This window comes from Eschrichtius robustus, chromosome 11 (assembly GCF_028021215.1).
Source record: "Eschrichtius robustus isolate mEscRob2 chromosome 11, mEscRob2.pri, whole genome shotgun sequence".
Taxonomy (NCBI): domain Eukaryota; kingdom Metazoa; phylum Chordata; class Mammalia; order Artiodactyla; family Eschrichtiidae; genus Eschrichtius; species Eschrichtius robustus.
In genome coordinates, this window is record NC_090834.1 from 19,999,817 (window position 1) to 20,021,666 (window position 21,850).

At 35.8% G+C, this 21,850-nt stretch overlaps 1 protein-coding gene across 1 annotated transcript in view; it reads left to right on the plus strand.

Moving 5' to 3' along the window:
* Positions 1–21,850, plus strand: part of DDX10 (DEAD-box helicase 10) — a 246,428-nt gene that overhangs the window by 64,393 nt on the left and 160,185 nt on the right. The gene's annotated exons all lie outside the window — the stretch shown is intronic.

Consider the following 21,850-nt stretch of genomic DNA (forward strand, 5'->3'; position numbering starts at 1 on the left):
TATATGGTTAGATATGTTGTAAATTAGTGCATCATGTTATTCCCTTCTCAGTGGAAGACTTTCAGCATGTCTCTCATATCCCCTCTTTTTTGATAACAGCTTTTTTGAGATATAATTCACGTATTGTAAAATTCGTCTATTTAAATTGTACAACTCAATAGCTTTTGGTATGTTTGCAGAGTTGTCCAACCATCATGACAATCATAGAATATTTCATTACCTCTGAGGAAATCCCACACCCTTTAGCTGTTACTCCTCAAGCCCCCATTTTTCCTCAGCCATAAGCAACCACTAATATATTTTCTATCTCTGCAGGTTTGCTTATTTTGGATAGTCCATATAAATGGAATCATATATGTGGTCTTTTGTGACTGACTTCTTTCACTTGAGATAATGTTTTTAAGCTTCATTCATATTGTTGCATGTATCAGTACTTCATTCCTTTTTATGGCTGAATAATATTCCACTGTATAGGTACACCACATTTTGTTTATCCCTTCATCAGTGTCATCTTTTGGCAATTATGAATGATGCTGCTATGAACATTCGTGTACAAATTTTTGTGTGAACCTAAGTATTCATTTCTGTTGGGTATATACCTAGGATTGCAGTTGCTAGGTCATATAGTAAGAATGTTTGACCTTTTGCAAGTCTGTTTTCCAGAGTGATTGTACCACTAACAGTGTACGAGAGCTCCAGTCCTCCAATATCGTCAATAGCACTTGTTATCATCTATCTTTTTGATTATAGCCATCCTACTGGATGTGAAATGGTATTTCATTGTGGATTTGACTTGCATTTCCCTGATGACCAATGAGTTGCTTATACTCATGTTGTTTTAGTTTGGTTGAGTATACAGAGCATAAGCATTAAAAGATGATTAACAATACCTGTTAGCTTAGGTATGTTATAGAAGTATTTTGGAGGGAGATAGTGCAAGGACCTGTGAGGGTGGGACTTGAATTGAGTCTTGAAGAAAATAATTTAGCTACAATTGTGATTATAAGGATTTTTTAGCAAGGTGATAGCATAAACAAAGCCTTGCAGATAGAAATGCACATTTCATGTTGTGAAAGTGTACTGGGTGGAGTTGTGAAGGTACATGTAAAGGAATCATAGCTAAGTTTGGATAGGTAGGTTGTGCTAGATTAGGAGGCTCAGTATATGAATTTGATCTTGATAGTGTAAATAGGTATCATTTAACATATTTTTGTTTAGTCTGATTATATATAAATCATTTTTGGTAGGTCAGTCTGATCAAAATATAAATCAAGGATAGTAGATAGGTGTCCTATTACATGCTAACTGATTAGTTGGTGTTGGCAACCTGGATCTCTATATTGAAAAGAATGATAAATTCAGTTTGGCTCAATGGGCCAGAGTGTGGTGATTGAATAGTGAGGGCCACTTTTAAGATGGTATGGAAGAGTTTTGACAGGATCAATACTTACTTCCCATTTCTAGGTAGGCTGAGGTGATAGCAGTGAATGTAAGAAACATGGAGAGAAGTGTTAATGGCATAATACTGTGGGGGGCAAAATGTTTGTGACTTCTACCCTGACATTCCTTTTGATTTCTGGGTAACTTACTTACCTGTATACTTTCTAATTTCTTTGACTCAGTCCCCATCCTCTTCATGCCTACCACTATCCTCTCCCTATTCTTTCCTTTGGACTGTTAAATTAGTCCCCTAACCTTTCTCCTTTCTCAAATCCATCCTCTAACATAGCCATCAGAATTGTCTTAATTAAAGGCACATCTAATCAGTACTATTAATGATCTTCCTCTTGCTATATATACTATGACTCCAGAGTTATTGAGTCATGGAATTCATCCTATCAAACTTTTTATGGATTTTGGCCTTCCTGAGACCTTGGGGTACACTGAGTCCATAATCAGGTTTCAGACAGAAACACGTACGCACACACACGAGCCTGCGTACACGCGTGCACACACACACACACACAAAGTAACATTGAAAAACAGTTGAGGTCTGCATAGGGGCTTCTATGATGTAGGTATAGTAAGCGTCTAATAGACTGATCCTCCTGCAGTTAAGAATCATAAGTTTTGGACAAAACAAAATATTAAAGACTCGAGAGAGAGCAAAAGTAAGCAGATTTTAGAGGGGAGTCAAAACTTGCAAGAAAGGACTGGCTGACACAGGGTGGATTTTCTGTTGTGGCCCCTCTGTCCTAAGGATGGGCCACAGTAACAAAGTGGGAAAAACTCTCATGGGAAGTATGCAGTCTTACTGGCCTGAGGAAAAGAGTGGGGCTAGGGCAATTACGGCCCTCAGAGTGAGAGGAGACCTCTGGAAGAGAGAGCCGGAGAAGGAGAGCTCCAAATCATTTTAAGGCCATTTAACTCTCCTTTGTCAGCAAGTGATAGAGTAACTAGATTTAAAAAAATCAATAGACATATGAAAACATTGAGAATGTATCTGGATAATACTATCAACTACCTAGGCCTAACTGATATTTTAGAACAATACATCCAACAACTGCGGAGTATTTATTTGTTTCCAGTTCACATGGTGTTTTCATAATACATTATATACTAAGTCATAAAATAAGCATCAATATATTTAGAAGGTTTGAATTCCTACTGAGTATGTACTTTGATTACAACTGAATTAAAATAGGAGTCAGTAAAACATCTAGGAAGACCCCAAATACTGGGAAACCCAATCCATTCAAAGCTTGAAGATAGTGAGTATCCTTGCTAATTACCTGTTTTTGTCTTCTCATTGCTAATATTGACATGAATATGCATTTTAAATAGTGGGGTGGAAGTACAGAGGAACACAGAATGGGTTACATATGAATATTGAAATCTGTATCTGGATTTTTTCCTTAGCTTTATTGAGATATAATCATGTAGATATTTTTAAAGGCCAGAATGGTAAAGGAAATAGAATTCCATCCATTATTATATACAATTTATGAAATAGGGATTTGTTATGGTGTACTATAATTCTTCTAATTATCGTACTAACAGTGTTTACACTGTTAATGATGGGAATCTTTATTCCAGGAATGGGGGATTACTGCCGTATTTATTTCACTCTTCAGTAGTTTGTTAGCTTACTGAAAGGTTGCATGTTTTATCAGGCCAAATTTAAAAGTTCTCTTGATGCTTAAAGGTCAAAGAACTGATCCTCTTTTGTTATTCTTGAAAGAGAGAAACCATGTAATTTTATTAAACGCTTCCTTTAAACGCTTGGTGTTCTTCCTCATGTTTCTTGGAGTTGTCACTGCTATAATTTTTTTCTGTAAATGTCAGTATATATAGAGTGTGTACTACAGTATGACGTAAATTGTGGCTGAATCACATTTAATGTGTAAAATTTTATTAATAAAATTGAGTTATCATGAAAGAAATTACGCTGAAGCTAAGTGTTTAATGATCATTTAGAAGTCTAGAATTTCAACCAGGTGTTTATTTTGACTTAAGTTTTATTTGAGCCAAACTGAGGACAATAGCCTGGGAGACATCCTCTCAGATAACTCTGAGGAACTGCTCTGGAGAAGCATGGTTTTCAGCACAAAGAACATCGAACAAGCCAGGGATACCTTCCTTCAAGGTTTCAAAAAACAAAAAAGATCAGCGTGTACAGGGCAAGTCAGTAGGGCCTTGGCAGCTGGGAAGGGAGTCTTATCATCAAAGGAGAACCAACATTGGCCTCCCAAGAAGGGAGGCATTTAATCTTTATTTTTAACATGGAAGTTCTTTACTTTTGGTCAGTGCACCCGTTTCTTTAATAATTAAAGCAGATGTATGTTTGATAGGCCACAGACAGGTTGTTTTAGTTAGCATAAAATTCAAGTTAAATCATGAGTAAGCCAGAATGACCTCCCCATACTTCAGTATGTCAAAATTTCTTTCATCAATAGTGTGATGATTTGATATACATATATATTGTGAAAGGATTCCTCTCACAGAGTAAATTAGCAACACATCTATCACCTCACCTGTGTGTGTGTGTGTGTGTACATTTAAATTCTGCTCTCTTAGGAAATTTCAGTTACATAACATAGTGTTATTAACTGTGGTCACCATGTTATACATTAGATTCTTAGACCTTCATCTTATAACTGAATGTTTGTATCCTTTTACCAACCTTTCCCTCTTTCCCTCATCTCCCAACCCCAGGCAACAACCTTTCTACTCGCTTGCAGTGACTAGTTTTTATGTGGCGGTGTTAGAAGTACATTTGTGCAGGGTCTTCAAATTTAATCTAAGATTAAACCTGCTGATTTGCTTCTTGCTCTTGATGTGTACTCAACACAAGATAGAAAAAACTAGTAGAGGTGTCCTAATGCTGCCTTCAGCATGGCAGTGCTTTGGGTTTCTGCCACCTATTCCTGCTGCTCTCTCTACTTTCTCTCTTGTGTCATGAATTGGGTAGAGGTGGCTCACCAAGTAATTTATGTAGAGCTTTGGTGAAATTCACAGCTGTCACCACTGATAGCATGAACACCCAGTAGTGTTTTATCTAGTAACCAGTGATGCATGTGATGCCTGTTTTGCATCACTAGCATGGATCCATCTTGGTGTGCTTATGAATGAGTAGGTAGCTGGTGAATGTCATGACTCAGTTGGAACAGTTTTTGTTGTTCTGGTCTAACAGCCAGATTGGATTATCATATGCCATGTAATAGTCATTCACTGTGGAATGATCACAGTGGTGAAAACTTGTGATGTCTATTTGAAACGGTTTTGTATTTGTCATATTCATAGTATATGCACTTCTAAAATAGAATTGGTAGAAAATTACAAGACAGTATTTTTCCCAGCACTAAACTATAAACATAGCCTAACATTTTGCCATTTTGAGCAGTAGCACCTTAATTTTTATATTTCCTAGGCAATTCAGTGTTGTTTTTTGATGCCAGATTTTGAGTCGCTACTAGACAGTGAATGTCACAAAAGTTCCATTTTTGTCCTTTGAGGCCTGGCACAGTAGGTACTAAATAAATATTTGCTGTATTGAATTCTGGTGGCCAAACTATAATGTTAGAAAACGTATAGCTCTTTATCATCAACTAGAAACGTGCTTCATATCGATTACCAGTGACTATTAGCAGTCTTTATTTCAGAAAGGAGACTTCATAATGCATAATAATTTGTACAAACCAAATTTGTTTAATTTTTTTTATAGATGGACTAACAACAGCACAACTGGAACGCTCATTAAAAATTTATGTCTTAATCACAAGGCACAGACCTTGCGTAACTACTTCCGCACTTATCCCTGGTTGGAGAAAGTCTATCTAAATAGAGCCACTGTTTTCTAATTTTCAATGTTAAAAGTCTACTGTCCTTCACGGGGAGGGGGAAGGGTAAGCTGGGACGAAGTGAGAGAGAGGCACTGACATATATACACTACCAAATGTAAAACAGATAGCTAGTGGGAAGCAGCCGCATAGCACAGGGAGATCAGCTCGGTGCTTTGTGACCACCTAGAAGGGTGGGATAGGGAGGGTGGGAGGGAAGGAGATGCAAGAGGGAAGAGATATGGGAACATATGTATATGTATAACTGATTCACTTTGTTATAAAGCAGAAACTAACACACCATTGTAAAGCAATTATATTCCAATAAAGATGTTAAAAAAAAAAAAGAACAGAGGCATCCTAAAATTTAGATTGTTCTCAAACAAACAGACCTACAAAATGGAGTCATCCACTCCAACATAGATAAACATTCCAAAAGGAAGCAACAGTACTGTATTATTACATATTGCCCTTACAAGTGTTAAAGCTACTTCGAAATGCCCAACCATTCCCCACCTGTCATGTTTTTAGTGGTTACACTTTTTTATATGTCATGAGTGCTAAGGATTCTCTGTGCATTGATTCCTGTAAATAACTGGTTCAGAACAAAATTGGAAGCTAGAGTAAGCATGTAAGATGTGTAGTTCCTATGGTGTGTTCTCATTTGGAAAGGGAAAAGCATCATGAAAAATTGGAAATACTGAATGCAGGACAATTAAGCAAAAGTATTCTCTTGGAATTAATTTGGAAATATTTAGTAAAGTTTTATATTAGTGAGTTACCAAATAAGTGAGCTTAATTTTAGATTTAGTATTATTCTGAGCCAGATAGTACTTGATTTTATAGGAGTATTAAGAGGTTTAGTGACTTGAAATTTCTTAGACTTTTCTTGAGATGCCTTATGAATGTAAAATGCTGAATGCAGAGTTGGGTGTGTGTGTGTGTATGTATAAAGTAACATACTTATATATTACATTTATTTTTGGCTGCCTTTTCCCTAAAAGTCAATCCAAGACATCAGTCTCTTAATTTATCTTTTTAATTCAGTGTTGACAACTATTCTCATTCATTAAAAATTTTGTTTCTAACAGAGTTAGTTTTGATGCTGATTTATGTTGTAGTGAAGTAATGGACTCTATACAGTGGCTTGTTTTTTTGTTCACATTTGATGCTGCTGTTCTTGCTGGGATGTATCATATCACTGAGCTATTTACTGTTCCTAGTACATAGTATGACTCTAAAGGCCCAGTCTTAGTATGACCTTCACTGTATGCTTTCCCTGGTGGGTTGTCCAAGCTGAATGAACCGTACCTTCATCACTGTTCTCATAGTGTTTTATACATTAATATGTTTGAGTATATCATTCACTTTACAAGGGTTATTTTGGTAGTGCCAAGTTTGGAACCTTTGGCCATAATCTAGTTTCCATATAGAATGTGCTTGATGAATCATTGGGATATAGGAAGAAAATATTAGAACCTTTATTTGCTTATCTAATCCTTTATACTTTTCTTGTATAATTTGATTTTATATACACCTACATATATTCATACACAAATTTTGTAAGTTAAAATGTGTATTGGGTACATGTTTAAAATGTTTTTACTAAAAGGTATAAGTGATGAAAAACATTTGTAAACTAAATAAATAATAGGTGGGTAAAAGTTAAATTAGAGAGGTAATGTTAGGAATCGGAGAGGAAGGGGAGTAATTTAAGATATAGTGCAACGTTTAGCTGTAGGTGAGAGGTAAGATAAGAATAAAGTGGGCGACAGAAGGATCAAAGAAATTCCATTTTCTTGTTCATAACTTCAGTTAGCCTGGGGGATCTATGAGAACAGAGGGCAAACCTTGTTCACGGTTCTATTCCCTGTACCTAACTGGGTGAGTAGCCAGGAGGATAGCGGTTAAAAACTAGAAAGTCAGCATCAGAAAAGGTTGAATTTTCAGAGTGATGCATTTATATCCGTTTATTTTGCATACTCTACTGAAATGCACTCTCATGCTTCCTGCCTTTACTGTTCAGGAAATCAGATTTTGTTGGCTGAATGTTATGACCCCAACCCTAACAGTACAGATGCTATTGATGGGGAGTAAATGTGGGCCAGGAACAAATGTAGGCTGTGCAGCAGCCCTGGTGCAAATGGCTGTGACTTTATAAAACCTGTTCTTGGCAGGACGTGCTGCCTCCCCTGGGGATTTAGAAAAACCTAGAGGTGTCCATGAGAGGCTGCAAAGAGAAAAGCTGCGCTAAACACTAAAACAGTGCATTTTAACAGTGTAATTAAAAATACAAATCTTTCTGCAAATAAAACTACTTGCCCTTGAGAAGGTCCTTGATGTTACTTCTTATAGCTTCTGTGCAGACTTTTTTCTGTAATTGATTTATATAGGAGTCATAAGTCTACTGAAAAAAAAAAAAAAGAAAAAAAATAAGTCTACTGAAACTTTTAAAATCTCCTGCTTATGAACTAGCCTGGGTTGGCAAACTACGGCCCCTGAGATAAGTCTGACCTATTACCTGTGTTTGTAAATAAAATTTAACTTTTTAAATAAATTTTATTGGAACACAGCAGAGCTCATTTGTTTATGGTTACTTTCTGGCTGCAGTAGCAGAGATGAGTAGTTGTGTAGTTATGACAGAGGCCACGTGGGCCATAAAACCTGAAATATTTATTATCTGACCCTTCACAGAGAAAGTTTGCTTACCCCTGAGTGAGTTGATCTTGCAGATGTTTTATGAATAGTTGTTTCTCTTTACTCAGATTTGATTTTTTTTTTTTTTTAATGTTTCCATGGAGAAGCTTACCTTTTATGAGACAGTATAGTGGAATGATTAACAACACTGACTCTGGAGTAAAACTTTGTGAGTTCAGGTCTTGCTTCAGCCACTTGTCAATTTTGTGACTTGGGGAATATTACTTCTCTTCCCTTTAGTTTCCTTTCTGGAAAGTAGGGCTAATAATAGTACTAGCTCAAAGGCTTGTTCTAAGAATTCAGTAAGTAAAGTGTCTAGTGTATGGCAGGTGCTCAGTAAATAAATATTAGCTGTTTTCACTACAGGTTTTTTTTTCTTTGAAATCTGAAATATAATGGTAAAAGGAACAATTCCAAGATCATACATCATGTCAGAAGTTTGCACCTTCCCTCATACTTAGCCTCTGGCTACAATGATTTCGATAGTGCTGCTTCAGTTTTTTTCTTTAAAGATATTTGTCCAAACCACAAGAAGGTTAGTTTGTGGTAAATTTTATTGAATGTGATTTCTGTTGGATAATCCATGTTTATTTTTCATACACTGACTTCATAAAATTCAACCCTATTGTTCATTGGACTGGGTGATTCTTACATAGAGAATTTATCAGTGCTGTGGACCTCATGCATCTGGATGTCAAACTCACTGAGATCAGATTGCATTCTTCATCTGCTTTAATCATATTGCAAGCATAATGAAGTTCAAATTTATAGTTGTCTTGAGAATAGGCTGCAGAATTGATGAGAGGTAAATTGAAATTGACCCTGTATTTTTCACTCAAGTTAATTTACTCACTTCACTGCGTATAGTTGGATTTGTCTGTTGATTTAGGATATTATGGACTTTACCCGATCTTTGGTTTACATAGTCCTGAGCTAGTAACCTTGTTCCTATAATATCTTTTTAGTTTTGCTCTTTGAGCTACAGATAAGTTAGAGCTGTGAATAATTTTCTGCAGACTTCAGGTTGCTTTCTTTTGGAAGTTCCTTTCAGAGCAGCTTGTCTAAAACCAGTAAGGTAGTATTCTCATGATGTTTTCAGAGTATCTATTTTTGCTTTCTTGATGGCTTGTGATGGCCATTAGGCTTTTTTGGGCTATTCCTACAGTGAGAAAAATGCAGTTCTTATGTTTTGGAAATTACAGTCAACATCCATCTACTCATGTCTTGCTTTCAGATTCTTTTGGTCTTAATTGAAGGAAAGTGTTGTAAAGTCATTTATTAAGTAGAATTCTCTCTCTTGTAATTCCTAAAGCATACCAACACACATTATCTTTTTTGACCTAGGAACTATCTGAAAAATATAGCAGATAACAGAGCATTTGATTTTAGTCCGGATCTATATTTTGATAGAGGGTAAGACTGCTGAGGAAGGTGCTGTGTTGGAAGCTGGATGACTTTTTGAAGCCCGTGGTCTGTGGTTTCACTAGTTCATTTCAGGTGTTATTTCACCAACCCAATCACAGAACTCTCCCATCTCTCCCCACAGAGAATTCTTTAAACCAAAATCAGCCTGTCTGCATTCACCTTTATTTCCATCTCTTCCTCTTTTCCTGTCTCTATAGAAGAAATGTTTTTTTCTCCTTTCCATGATTCGTTTTGCATATCAAAATCATTTGATGTCTAGAAACTCAGTTTCTGCCTTTTGTGTTCTTGTCTGTGTAACGTAAGCTACACCTGCTAATTACAGTTTTATGTAATTATCCAGATAAAAATATTTACTGGTAACTGTATTTTTATAATTCTGAATACTGTTTATGGGATTTGGGAGCAGATGTGTGCACATGACGCTCTTTTATTTATTATGATAATTTCCATACTCATCGAAATGCCTGGATCCAAATAGCCAAGAGTTCTGTGGCCAAGAATGCCCGACCCACCCAGGGGTTTCCTGAAAAAGTATGGTTATCTTCCTTGGTGTCAGCCTTAGTAATCAAGCTTCTCTTTATAGGCTTGTGATTTTATTATGCCTAGATTTGACCAAGCTCTTTGACTTTTTAGTTCCTTCTGGAACCATCTGTCCATTGCCCTGTTGGAAACTGTCATACTCTCTGACTCTGATTTCTTAACCTTCCAGCCCTTATAATGTATTATTCTTCCTCTTCTTGTTTTCTGGCTTTTCCCTGATCTCTAGCCCCCAAGTCAGTACATTTTCTTACCATTTGTCAGCCTTAGCTTCCTGTATTTCCTTCCTGTCTGCTTTCTAATTTGTGATCGATTGAACCTTTTTCATTTTTGCTTTGTTTCTTTCAGTACCTTTAATGCCATTGCATTCTTGTCTTTCTAACTCATCTGCCCAACAGACTTCATACCGGAATTCACCTGACCTGTCCACCTTCCCCACGCCCGGACCTGGGTTGCCACAGCAACCTCAGCTGGGCTTTGCTCTTTCTGCCTTCTCTTACGCATAGTGACAACATCAAATTTTTACTCTTCCTAAGCCTCCTAACCAGTCATCTCCCTGCTCAGTTTTATCAAATGGCTCCAAAGAGAAAATAGCTACCATCTGGCAGAAAATCTGGTTCATGGTAAGTAAGCGAGGGGTGAATCTATAATACATTTTTTGTATCCTCAGCACCTACTGCAAGTTCATGTGCTGTGGGTATTCTGGACGTTTGACAATGTTGTATCATTTATTTTAAAAATTGATACCATCTCAGCCTATAAAGGATTTGAAATAGCTCACAGGAAATACATATTAAACAGTGAAATAAACTTAAAAAATGAAACTTTTGGATTTTGTAAAATGTCAGGACAAGAGATATATATAGCATGGGGAAAATGGAATAATAGAGGGATTGTACTAGTTTCCTGTAGCAGCTTTAACAAGTTATTACAAGCTTAGCGGCTTTAAAGCAACACAGATTTGTTTTCTTACAGTTCTGTAGTTCAGAAGTCTTACATGGGCCTCATTGGGCTAAAAACAAGGTGTCAGCAGGGCTGTGTTCCTTTCTGGAGGCTCTAGGAGTGAGTTCGTTTCCTTGCTCTTTTGATTATAGAGAGGCTGCCCATGTTCCTTGGCTTCCTGCCTTCTTTCTCTGTCTTCAAAGTCGGCAACAGTGGGTTGAGTTCTTCTCGCATGACATCGCTCTGACCTCTTTGCCTCCTCCCGCTTTTAAGGATCCTTGTGATTATATTGGACTCACCTGGATAATCCAGGATGATCTCCCTATTTTAAGATCAGCTGATTAGCAACCTTAATTCCAATTACAACCTTAATTCCCTTTGCCATGTAATGTAATAGATTCATAGGATGGAGGGATTAGCACATGGACATATATTTTTGGGGGGAGGATGGTGTTTTTCTACCTACCACAGGGACTGACTATAAAATCCCACTCAGTTGTTCTAGTTAAGTCATAATTGTATCTCTAAGATGCCTTTAAGGTAGCCGAAAGGAAAATAGGAAATATTGCTTGTTTTATATTTATTTTATATATATATTTGTGTGTGTATATACATATATATATGTGTGTGTATGTATATATGTGTGTGTATATATATATATATTGCCTTTACTAACAAACATACCAGTTCTAGTAATGCTGTTAAAGTATAATCTACATGATATTTTTAGTTCTTCGCTCAACCATGTTGACTTGCGTTATTGAAGGTTGGTATTAGATGGTTAATAAAAGTAATTATAAATGAATAATGCAATAAAAATTAACTTGTTTATCTTGTAGATGCTATATAATTGTTTCCTTAAATTATTTGATTATGATACAACTTAACAGAAAACTGTGTCTAAGTTCCTTGTACTTAGAGCTCTCATATACCTGTAAAACCAAAACGAGATAAAAAACAAAGCTAAAAACCAGTGCACTTCAAATAAACAGCATTCATTGTATGAGCTGGGTGATGCTGTTTTGAGTTAGTCATGAGTGCAGGGGTTGTGTGATGAGTCAGTGCTCCTACTCTGCTCCAACTTCTCTACCTTTGCTCCTGCAGTTCCAGCACTTCTGCTTCGTGCCAGTACGGTTGTCAGGACTCCACTGAACTCAGATGTTAGATTTGGTTGTAGGATCATCATCCAGTTGATCCAGAATGTAAACTAAGCATTTTAGATTGTCTTTGAACTAAAAATGCAACATTTTAAGTTCTTACAGCGAATTTATAGTTCATTGAGACCTCTTTTTCTACTGTATCAGTCCCAGGGCTGCTTTGATGACTCCAAAACTAAAGTCGGCAGAACTTGGTTTATTACCATCATCCTTCGTCTTTTTTCTTCATCGGTTAATAGCTCATGACTGAGATTTTCCATACATTTCTTTATTCCAATAGCTCAGATTAGGATGTGGCAGTAAGACTTTTGATTTAAGATACTTATTCCAGATGTCATATTTTATCAGGAGTTAGTGTTATTACAAAATTACAAGTTAATGAAGGAATTTTCCAGGCATTCATGCTGTGCCAAAAAAGCAGGTATTTTTGTGTGGAGGATGCTTGGCCTAGCCTCCTTCCATTTCACTGCATAGCTGATTTTGTCTGCAAAAGAAAGAGTTTTGATGTATTTAGAGAAATTGCCTGCCCTGATTCACTGCAAATAAAAATATGATTATCCGACTGTGAAAGACATAACTTGGATGTGTGAGTAGCGGGTGCGTCTTTCGAGTCTTATGTTTCTTATTGGTTGTTCTTTACTTTGCTTGAATCTGGAACTTTCACTTTTACGTTTTCCTTTTCGTTAACGTTTTCTGTGTGGTATGTGTGAAGGTTGGTTTTTCTTATCATTAAGTAAAGGTTTGTTTAAGCTTTAAGAATTGTTTTGTATACTGGGCTGAGTTCTAATTGGGCCATGTTCTGTTGTTCATGAAGTAGATCTCTGCAGGAAACTGGCACAGCTCGTTAGATTACTTGGTGAGTTTGATGGGTGAGCTGGTGGGGATGGTTGTGGGTGGACATGTGAAAACTAAGGGAGAGACAGAAGGACATAGATTCTAAAATGTTTCTACTTTTTATATTTTTATACATTTTAAAATGATTACTACGTTTGATGTATTGAAAAAAAACCAAACTTGTTAAAGTTCCTACATGCTTTCGTGTTAATTCATGTGAGAATGTTCTTAAATTGATCTTTTAGGATTACAGGTAATAAATTTATTTGTACAACTATGAAATCATATTCAGATTTGATTTAGGATATGTTTTTATTAAAGTACAACATAGTATTGTTTTTAAAAAAAAAAAGGTTTGGGGCCTGTAATAGGAAAGGTGGTTACCTTATCCTGACTATATCCTATTAACTTACAGATGAATGACTTGTTGAAGTAGAAGTCTAGAGTTTAGGAATACTAAAAATCTCCTTTTATGCTGGTCTCAAAAAGGAGTTTTAAGTTGGATTTTAACTTTTGCCATGTAATTCTTTCTCATGGATCGTTTTGATGGTTATTTTCTATGATTGGCAGGGCTATTCGCCTAAATCTTCTTTGAAATGATGTGAAAAATCTTTGGGAGTAGGAGATTGAATAGACAAAGTAATTCAGTCACCTAAGCACATGCTGTTGGAATTCTAGCTGTGTGACAAAACCTAACTCACACATAGTGCTTTATCAGGGCCTGTAGAAAAAATGAAACAAATGCAAGGTGTAAAATGAAAACAGTTTTCAAACTCTCATCACTTCAGAAAGCTTTTATTTTGGAGTGTGATAAGACCTCTAAGGACCTGGTTGGTTTTCTGCTTCCTCTTTCCCTATTGTGGCAACAGTATTACTGAGCATCCTTCAAGAAGGAATGAGCCAGCAGATCTCTTCTACTCTGTCGAATACTCAAAGCAGGGAAGATGTATAGAAAGCCTGATTCTATTTTGATTCTGTTAGGAAAATTGTTATTTTATGTGCTTGTGTTTTTCTCTTCCTCTCCGTTTGGAGAATAGTAGTTTAGAGGCAGCTTCTCTCCAGTTTTTTGGTGGCCTTTTTGCATGGCAATAACTGAAGTGGGATTAAAGTCCTCTTTGATTCTGGACTTTTCTTTCTAAATGGCTGTTAATGTTAACTTTTAAAGAGCTTTTGGACTTCTGATCCCCTCTAATATAAAATTTCTTTGATTTAAAATGCTGTTACTTCTGGCTGGTGAGATTGCTATTTATATTTCCCTGTTACTCTCTGTCCTCAGTGATCAAGAGATTACCATGTGTCGGGACTTCCCTGGTGGTCCAGTGGTTGACTCCACGCTTCCACTGTAGGGGGCACGGGTTCAATCCCTAGTTGGGGAACTAAGATCCCATGTGCTGCGCGAAGCGGCCAAAAAAAAAAAAGAGAGAGAGATTACAGTGTATTGCTTCTGTGTTCATTGGGAAACTCAGAAAACATGTATGGACCACTATATCAGGGAGGTTAGTGTTTTAGAGAAAGAGTCAAGTATAAATCCCGATCTGTTCTTCTTGTAAGACATTTCAGTAGCCGTAGTGTTGTTGTTTTTGCTTCAACTTGTGTATCTTTTGGCCTCTTCCATTTGGCTTAGAATAACAAAGGACCATCAGAGAGAGGAAGTATCTTGTAATTAGAAGTGAAACTTACTGTTAGTGTGGAGAGGTGTGTATTGCAGGAAATTTGAATATCCATTTTGTGGAAGCATAATATGTTAGTACCTTGGCAGATTTACTAAGAATGGAAAATAAGATAATTTGTAATAAATCATTAAGTAAATGTATGTAATATTTTATGTAGTAATGGAAATGTGAAAAATCAAAGTTTGACATTGCTCTCATTAAGAATGTGTATGATTGATGTTTATTGTTCACTGGGGTTTCTCAGTTGGATTAGAACAATAATCTTTCTTTTGGATTGAACCTGCTGTTCCTAGTTTTCGTAAATTATTAAAAGAAGGCCTGCATATATTTAAATGAAGAATTATGGGCAAGTCATAGCCCGCTGTTCATTTAGTAAATCTGATTGATTTACCAAATCTCTGTGTTAAGAACGTGAATATTACAACCTACCAGGTGTGAATCAGAGATAACCGTTCCTTAACTCCCTGTCCCCAGTCCCTCCTGATTTGTCATGATTACTTTATAGAGGGTGTAATAAAGTTTCTACTAGAGAGCAAACAACTTGACCTTATTTTAAGTATTAGACTGACCTTATTTTAAGTAATAGGCATATTCAGCCGAAGTTGCAGAAAGGGACATTTTGTGCTTTTAAAAACATTTCCCTGTTGATTCTATTGTAACTTAAGTGCTATGGTAATAACAAAAAGTTTGTACCTAGTACATAATAAAAATCAATCTTGTTAACTTAAATAATCAATTCAATGGACATTTTGCCGTTTACTGTTAAAGTCTTCAGGCCTTTAATTCTACAGTAACACTTGCAAAAAGATTTTCAAATGGACATTGAATCTTTATGACCTTACTATTAAAAAGGCTTAAGTATGTCCAAATGACAGTTAATTCCTATTAATCCTTAGTGACTTCTGTACTTGTTCTGCTATACAAGTTAATTCTGTACTTCAGCCAGCTGTTGCTTTGTGAGTTGCAGTCAGCTATGTCTGAGAACAAGAAACTAAGTCTTACTCAGTTGATAGACCACTATAAATTAGATGATACATTGCTACACTGTAACAGAAATGAAGAAGAATTTATAGGTATTTAATTCATAATTTTTTCTCCAGATTATCTTTTTGAATGACAACTTAATTAAAAGATACTTACACATTTTAAAGGGAAGTTATAAGCCATTAGGGCTTAGAGAAAGGCATCCTGGTGAACCTGGATCAATTTTGGGGCACTCTGGTGTATAAGTACAAACTAAGTTCTAAAATGAAAATTTAGTATTTTGGATAAACTTAACCAATGAAAACTTGACAGTTAAAAGAAATGTGAAAAAAATTTAAATCATGTTAAAAAATAATTTGGACAATTCTGGAAGTCAGTTTTAATACACTGTTTTATTGTGATAAAAAGTTTTATTTAAAGTTAAAAAATAGTCCAATTTGGTGAGTCTAAACCTAAACTGGTCTAAAAATGCCTGCCTTTCTCCTAAGTTTATGACCCTTGTTTCCATTCATTTACCATATATTTCCATTTCAACTGATTTCAACTGAACTAAACTTAAATACTTAAGCATTTGGATTAATGTATTATTCCAGGAACTTGCCATTTTCTAGATATGAGCCGTACATGGACTCCTTTTCACACACTCCCACCCTCCGCTCCAATACCATTCACCTCTCCCTAAAACAATGAAGGCATTGTTGTTTTTGGCATCACTGAATTATATGCTTGGCTTTTAAAGAGAATTGTTGGTATATTCATAGTCACTGAATAATACTTGAGAATTTGTTTTTTAAAAAGTGCTAGAAGTTAGAAGAATGGCACAGAGTGAATAAATGTTTTAAAAAAATTGAGGTAGATTCTGGCAGTGAAAAAACTGGCAAGCTAGCCTTCATCTTTAGTGAAAATTCTAGATCTTATTAAATAGATGCGAGCAACATAGGGGAAAAAAAGGAATGAATGTTAGAAGTCAGTGTGGATTACTTTAAATCTAGTTCATTTTCTGAATAGGATTGCTAGATTGACAAATACAGGGACTTATTTAGAAGTGCAGTGTGTTCTGCTTTTTGACAGATATTCTCAGAGCATCTTTGGTAGCAAGATAAAGAAACTAGGAATCCCCAAAGTATTGTCTGTTTTGTTCTAAAGCAATGCTACTCAAAGTATGATTTGCATACCAGTTGCAGTTCATAAACTGTTTGTTGTTGACCTTGATCAAATTGGTATTTAAGGTTTTAAACTTGACTCTTAATTTCTGTTTTCACTCTTAGAAGACAGAAGAGGGTTGGACTAGATACTCTCTTAGCTTCCTTCCTTGCTCTAAATTTCCGATGCTCGGGGATATTTTTATTTGGTTTACTTGTTGTGGAGTGAGATGCTCAAATATATAAGACAGATGTGTACCAGTGAGGTGGAAATATATCGGCAGTCCCTATTTAGGTAACAAAACTCAACAGAATGGGTAGTTATTCCTCCTTGAGTTACTTTCCCCTTTATCAGGGTTGTGCTGCCAGGCAAACAGTGTGGTTCATTTATACTGTTTTTGTGAAAACAAGCAAGCACACAAACAAACCAGGGATTCAGGATAATAAATATATCCTTTTCCATTTCTGGTATCACAGTTACGATGGGAATTGGGTGTTATCAGTCTAGATCAGGAACCCAGGCTTAAAAACTGGGGAACAAAGATTGAAAACCTAGGCAGGAATTTCTGAAAGCAGGACATAACCTACTGGTCAACTAGAGGTCTTCTAGACTAATGGAACTTGATTACTAAATTAAAGGCCCTGTGAGACAGAGATTCTCAAAATACCTTTAAATTGGTCTCGTGTGGGTAAGGCAGATCTTATCTTGTTGTAGGTAAGTAAATGATCTTGATTAAAGTCAGAAGAAAGCAAAGTAATGTCTATATCAGTGGTCTCATTTTTGGGGGACATGTATACAAAAATTATGTGCATTTCTACCCTCATTTTATACATTATTTTATTCCACCTTCCCATGGAGAACACTGTCTCTTTGGCTGACAGTGAACATTCCTTTCCTTTTCCCTTTCTTAGAACAGTGTGATTCCTTAAAATGTTGAAAATAGGTTCTGCCGGCTTTCTTTCCTTGCGTATAGAATAATTTGATTCCCATTAAAATATCTTTGAGTTTCAGTATCATGCCTCAAAGAAATAAATTCTAGTCACAAAACAACTGTGGTACATATGGATCCTGTTCTCTCTTATCTTTTGCTGCCTCTGTGTTCTTGAACACATTGATTCCTTCACCATGGTGCATGTCTCTTTGTAGAGCAGGCGCTGGGTGTCCTTGACAAAAATCGCCATGACAGGCAGAGCAGGTGCTCGGTTAACAGATTCAAAGGACAAAAATCGCCATGACAGGCATAGCAGGTGCTCGGTTAACAGATTCAAAGAGAGGGCTAGTGCTCTTCTTCCTCTGGTTTCAGTTCCACTGCTGCCAGACTGGACTGCACTGTAGCAGTTAGATTGAGAAGAAGTTGATAGTTCCTCTGATGAAGGGGGATGGCACTGATGTCTAATTTCACAGGCCTTTATGAAGGTCATCTGCACTTGGGCTTATCTTTACCTAGTCTCTCTCCACTTGGTTTCGCAAGAATCCATAGTAACTTAAACATTAAAAAAAGTATCCATAAAGCATTCTATTACTAGACACAATGTGTTAATAAACAAATAAGACTGATTAGAGATATGGGGGATGCTGAACACTTGGCAGTGCACACATATTAAGGATCTTCTGTATTGGTGAGCACCATGCTTTTTCCAGTGTTGAATTTATTTGGCTTCATTTTTAAATGGGCTAGAAAGCTTTGTATTTTTGAAATGTTTTATTGTTGTGCTTTGATATAACCAAAGTCATTTGGTATAAGGACAGTACACTTCATTTTTTTTTAACATCTTTATTGGAGTATAATTGCTTTACAATGTTGTGTTAATTTCTGCTGTATAGCAAAGTGAATCAGCTGTACATATACATATATCCCCATATCCCCTCCCTCTTGCATCTCCCTCCTGCTTTCCCTAACCCACCCCTCTAGGTGGTCACAAAGCACGGAGCTGATCTCCCTGTGCTATGTGGCTGCTTCCCACTAGCTATCTATTTTACATTTGGTAGTGTATACATGTCAGTGCCACTCTCTCACTTCGTCCCAGCTTACCCTTCCCCCTCCCCGTGAAGGACAGTAGACTTTTAAAATTGAATTTTTAAATTGAGTTGTGAATCATTGGATAGTAGGTTCTATTTTAATTGTGGATATAAAGGAATAAATGGGAGAGAAAATATTTGACTCTGCTCAAAATGTATGTATAGTAAAAAGCAAAGGGTTTCCATTCTCAACAAACATTCTCTACTTAGTAATACTGCATTGAACAGTTCAGGTTTAAAATTTTATATAAGAATACCTGATATTCAAAGAGAATATGCTGTGTTTCCACATATTCAAATTTGCAGAAAATAGAAATTGATAAATACTAACCATTGAAAATATGGTGCTTTTATTACTTTATTGACTAAGTAAAAAGAGAAGAGTGAAAACCATGAGAATTGTGGAAATAAACCATTTTTGTTTTGAAGGCAAAACATCCAAAGCCTGTGGTAGGTTTTGAATAAAAAACTTTGTATTTTAGTGCATCTTTATAACTCCACACTCATGTTTGAGAACTGCTTTTGCAGGGCAATATATATTGTGTTAGATGAGCAGCAGAATGAAGCTTGCCTCTTTCAATTTTATAGAAGAGTCAAACACAACATCAAAGGAATATCATCCCTTCCAGGGAATTTTTTGTTTAGCCAAGTAGAACACAAGATGAAGAGTGAGAGAGACGTTTACAAGGATTGTTAATTCATTTTGGTGTGGGAGAGAAGAAAGAAATAGCATGCTGAAGTTAGTTTTTAAAAATTTCACTACAACACAGATCTATTTCAGTATGTTTGCAAGGAGACATTGTAAATTAGGAGGACATTCAACGAGCAAAACAACAAGAACAAAACAAAGCAAAACAACAAAAACAAAACAAAGCTTGGGAAAAGAACAAAAAAAAATACTACCTTGATACTATGAATATAAGAAATAAAAAGTTTAATTGGAAGTGGACTGAGATAGGGCATGGGATGCATTTTTTAGTATGCTTTCCTTGACTTTGTCTCTTAAAAATCTATAATGATTTGAAAATTGATTATAAACAATGAATAAGTACTTAGATAAAATGACTTTTGAACTGTCATATTTATGGTGATTCTAATATAAATAACAACATAAAGTTAAACCTAAAATTCATTCTATTAGCTTTGGGATAAAAAGCATGTTCTTTAATAATATATTCTATCAGATAGGACATGCAAATGAAAAACAACTTGGATTGCAATTTAAATTTTTATTTTCATTTCCTTGTTTTTAGTAAGATATTAACTTCCGTGCAAGATTGTAATTGACCTTCAAAGTAATTTTAAATATTTTGAAGAAAGCAAAATTTCTTAGTAGACCTGAAAGATGGAGAAATCTACAGTTATAATACTTTGCCAGTTCCACAAAATAGATTTGTACCTTGACTCTGAGACTCTGAGGCAATGAATATAACAATCTATTACTTACTTAAAGTCAGTGGAAGTGTCAAAAGAGCTACAGTGCTACTGAATTTAAAAAGTAGACTGCTTTAGTTTTATGCTACATCCTCATATTGTCCCTTCATTGAATAACCTATATACAATTAGTCATAGTCTTCGAATATGGATAAGAAAAACACTAGCATTCAAGTTTTGTATACTGTAGCTTTAGAAAATTACCGCTCTTTTAGAAATGCTGACAAGGTGCTATTAGTTTTTAAGTAAATTCGGTGCTCTATCTTTAAGTTAGGCCTAGAAAAATATTTGTAAGCTATAGTTTCACTTCAGCTGTCTAAAGGAGATAAAATATTTTGACTGCAGTTTGAGAAATTTGACAACCTCATATTAAATCCAGGAGTCAAACTGTATTTTGTAGATGCCAGTTTACTTCTGCATTGTAAAATATATTACTAACCATGATGTTTGACATTTGTTCATATACTTTATTTTTCATGTGAGCATCACAAAATGATGATCTGTGCCTAAATAGGTGAGATTTTCTATTAAGTCAACTCTGCAATTCAACAATCATTTAATTGTGTACTTTTGCCTTTACATACACTGAGAGGGTTTTGAATGGAGTGGAAGATTGGGCTAGGTGATGCTGTAAAGAACCTTAAATTGTTGATGAATTTGACCATGTTTTAAGGAAATTTAAATAGTTTCTTATTAATTAGTTGGAGTATTGAATCACAGGTGCCTATAAAATTTAGTGATCAGTGAGAGCCACAGTTGTATGCTTAACTTCAGCACAGCCTTACTTAAATTTAATTGATGTTACTTACTTAAAGCTTTACTTAAAAAATGATTTTGAATTGGGTATTTTCCTCAATATAATAATACATGGGCCTCTACATTTATAGTTCGATTGTATTTTCCTTTGTTTCTGTTACCTTTGTATCTTTTTTTCCTCCACTAGATTATAAGCCTATGAGGGCAGAACTATCAATATGTCTTGTTTGCCTTTGTATCCCTCACAGAACCCAGCAGTATGTATCAAAAAGAAGTAAATTAATACATTTTGTACCGTGTATCTAATATTACATATTCCTGATTATTCCTTAATAATGACAAATCTGTAATTTCTTTTCATGATGACAGTTAAAATAGAAACAAAGGTAGTGTAGGATTTTAAAAAATTTCTTACTTCATTCAAGTACATAATCTAGATGAAAGTAGCACTTTACACACACGTGACTTTGGACACTTGCTTGAAAACCATTGCAAGCTAATTACTGTGTATTTTAGATCTTTTTTATGATCATAATTGATATTAACAGACATTTATTGAACACCTGCTGTGTAAGTATGTGTTTTCTTTTTTTTTTTTTTTTTTTTTTTATTAATAGCTACTTTATTTATTTATTTATTCTTAGCTGTGTTGGGTCTTCGTTTCGTGTGAGGGCTTTCTCTAGTTGCGGCAAGTGGGGGCCGCTCTTCATCGCGGTGCGCGGGCCTCTCACTATCACGGCCTCTCTTGTTGCGGAGCACAGGCTCCAGACGCGCAGGCTCAGCAATTGTGGCTCACGGGCCCAGCCGCTCTGCGGCATGTGGGATCCTCCCAGACCAGGGCTTGAACCCGTGTCCCCTGCATTGGCAGGCAGACTCTCAACCACTGCGCCACCAGGGAAGCCCCTGTCTTTTCATTTCATTTATGGTTTCCTTTGCTGTGCAAAAGCTTTTGATTTTAATTAGGTTCCAT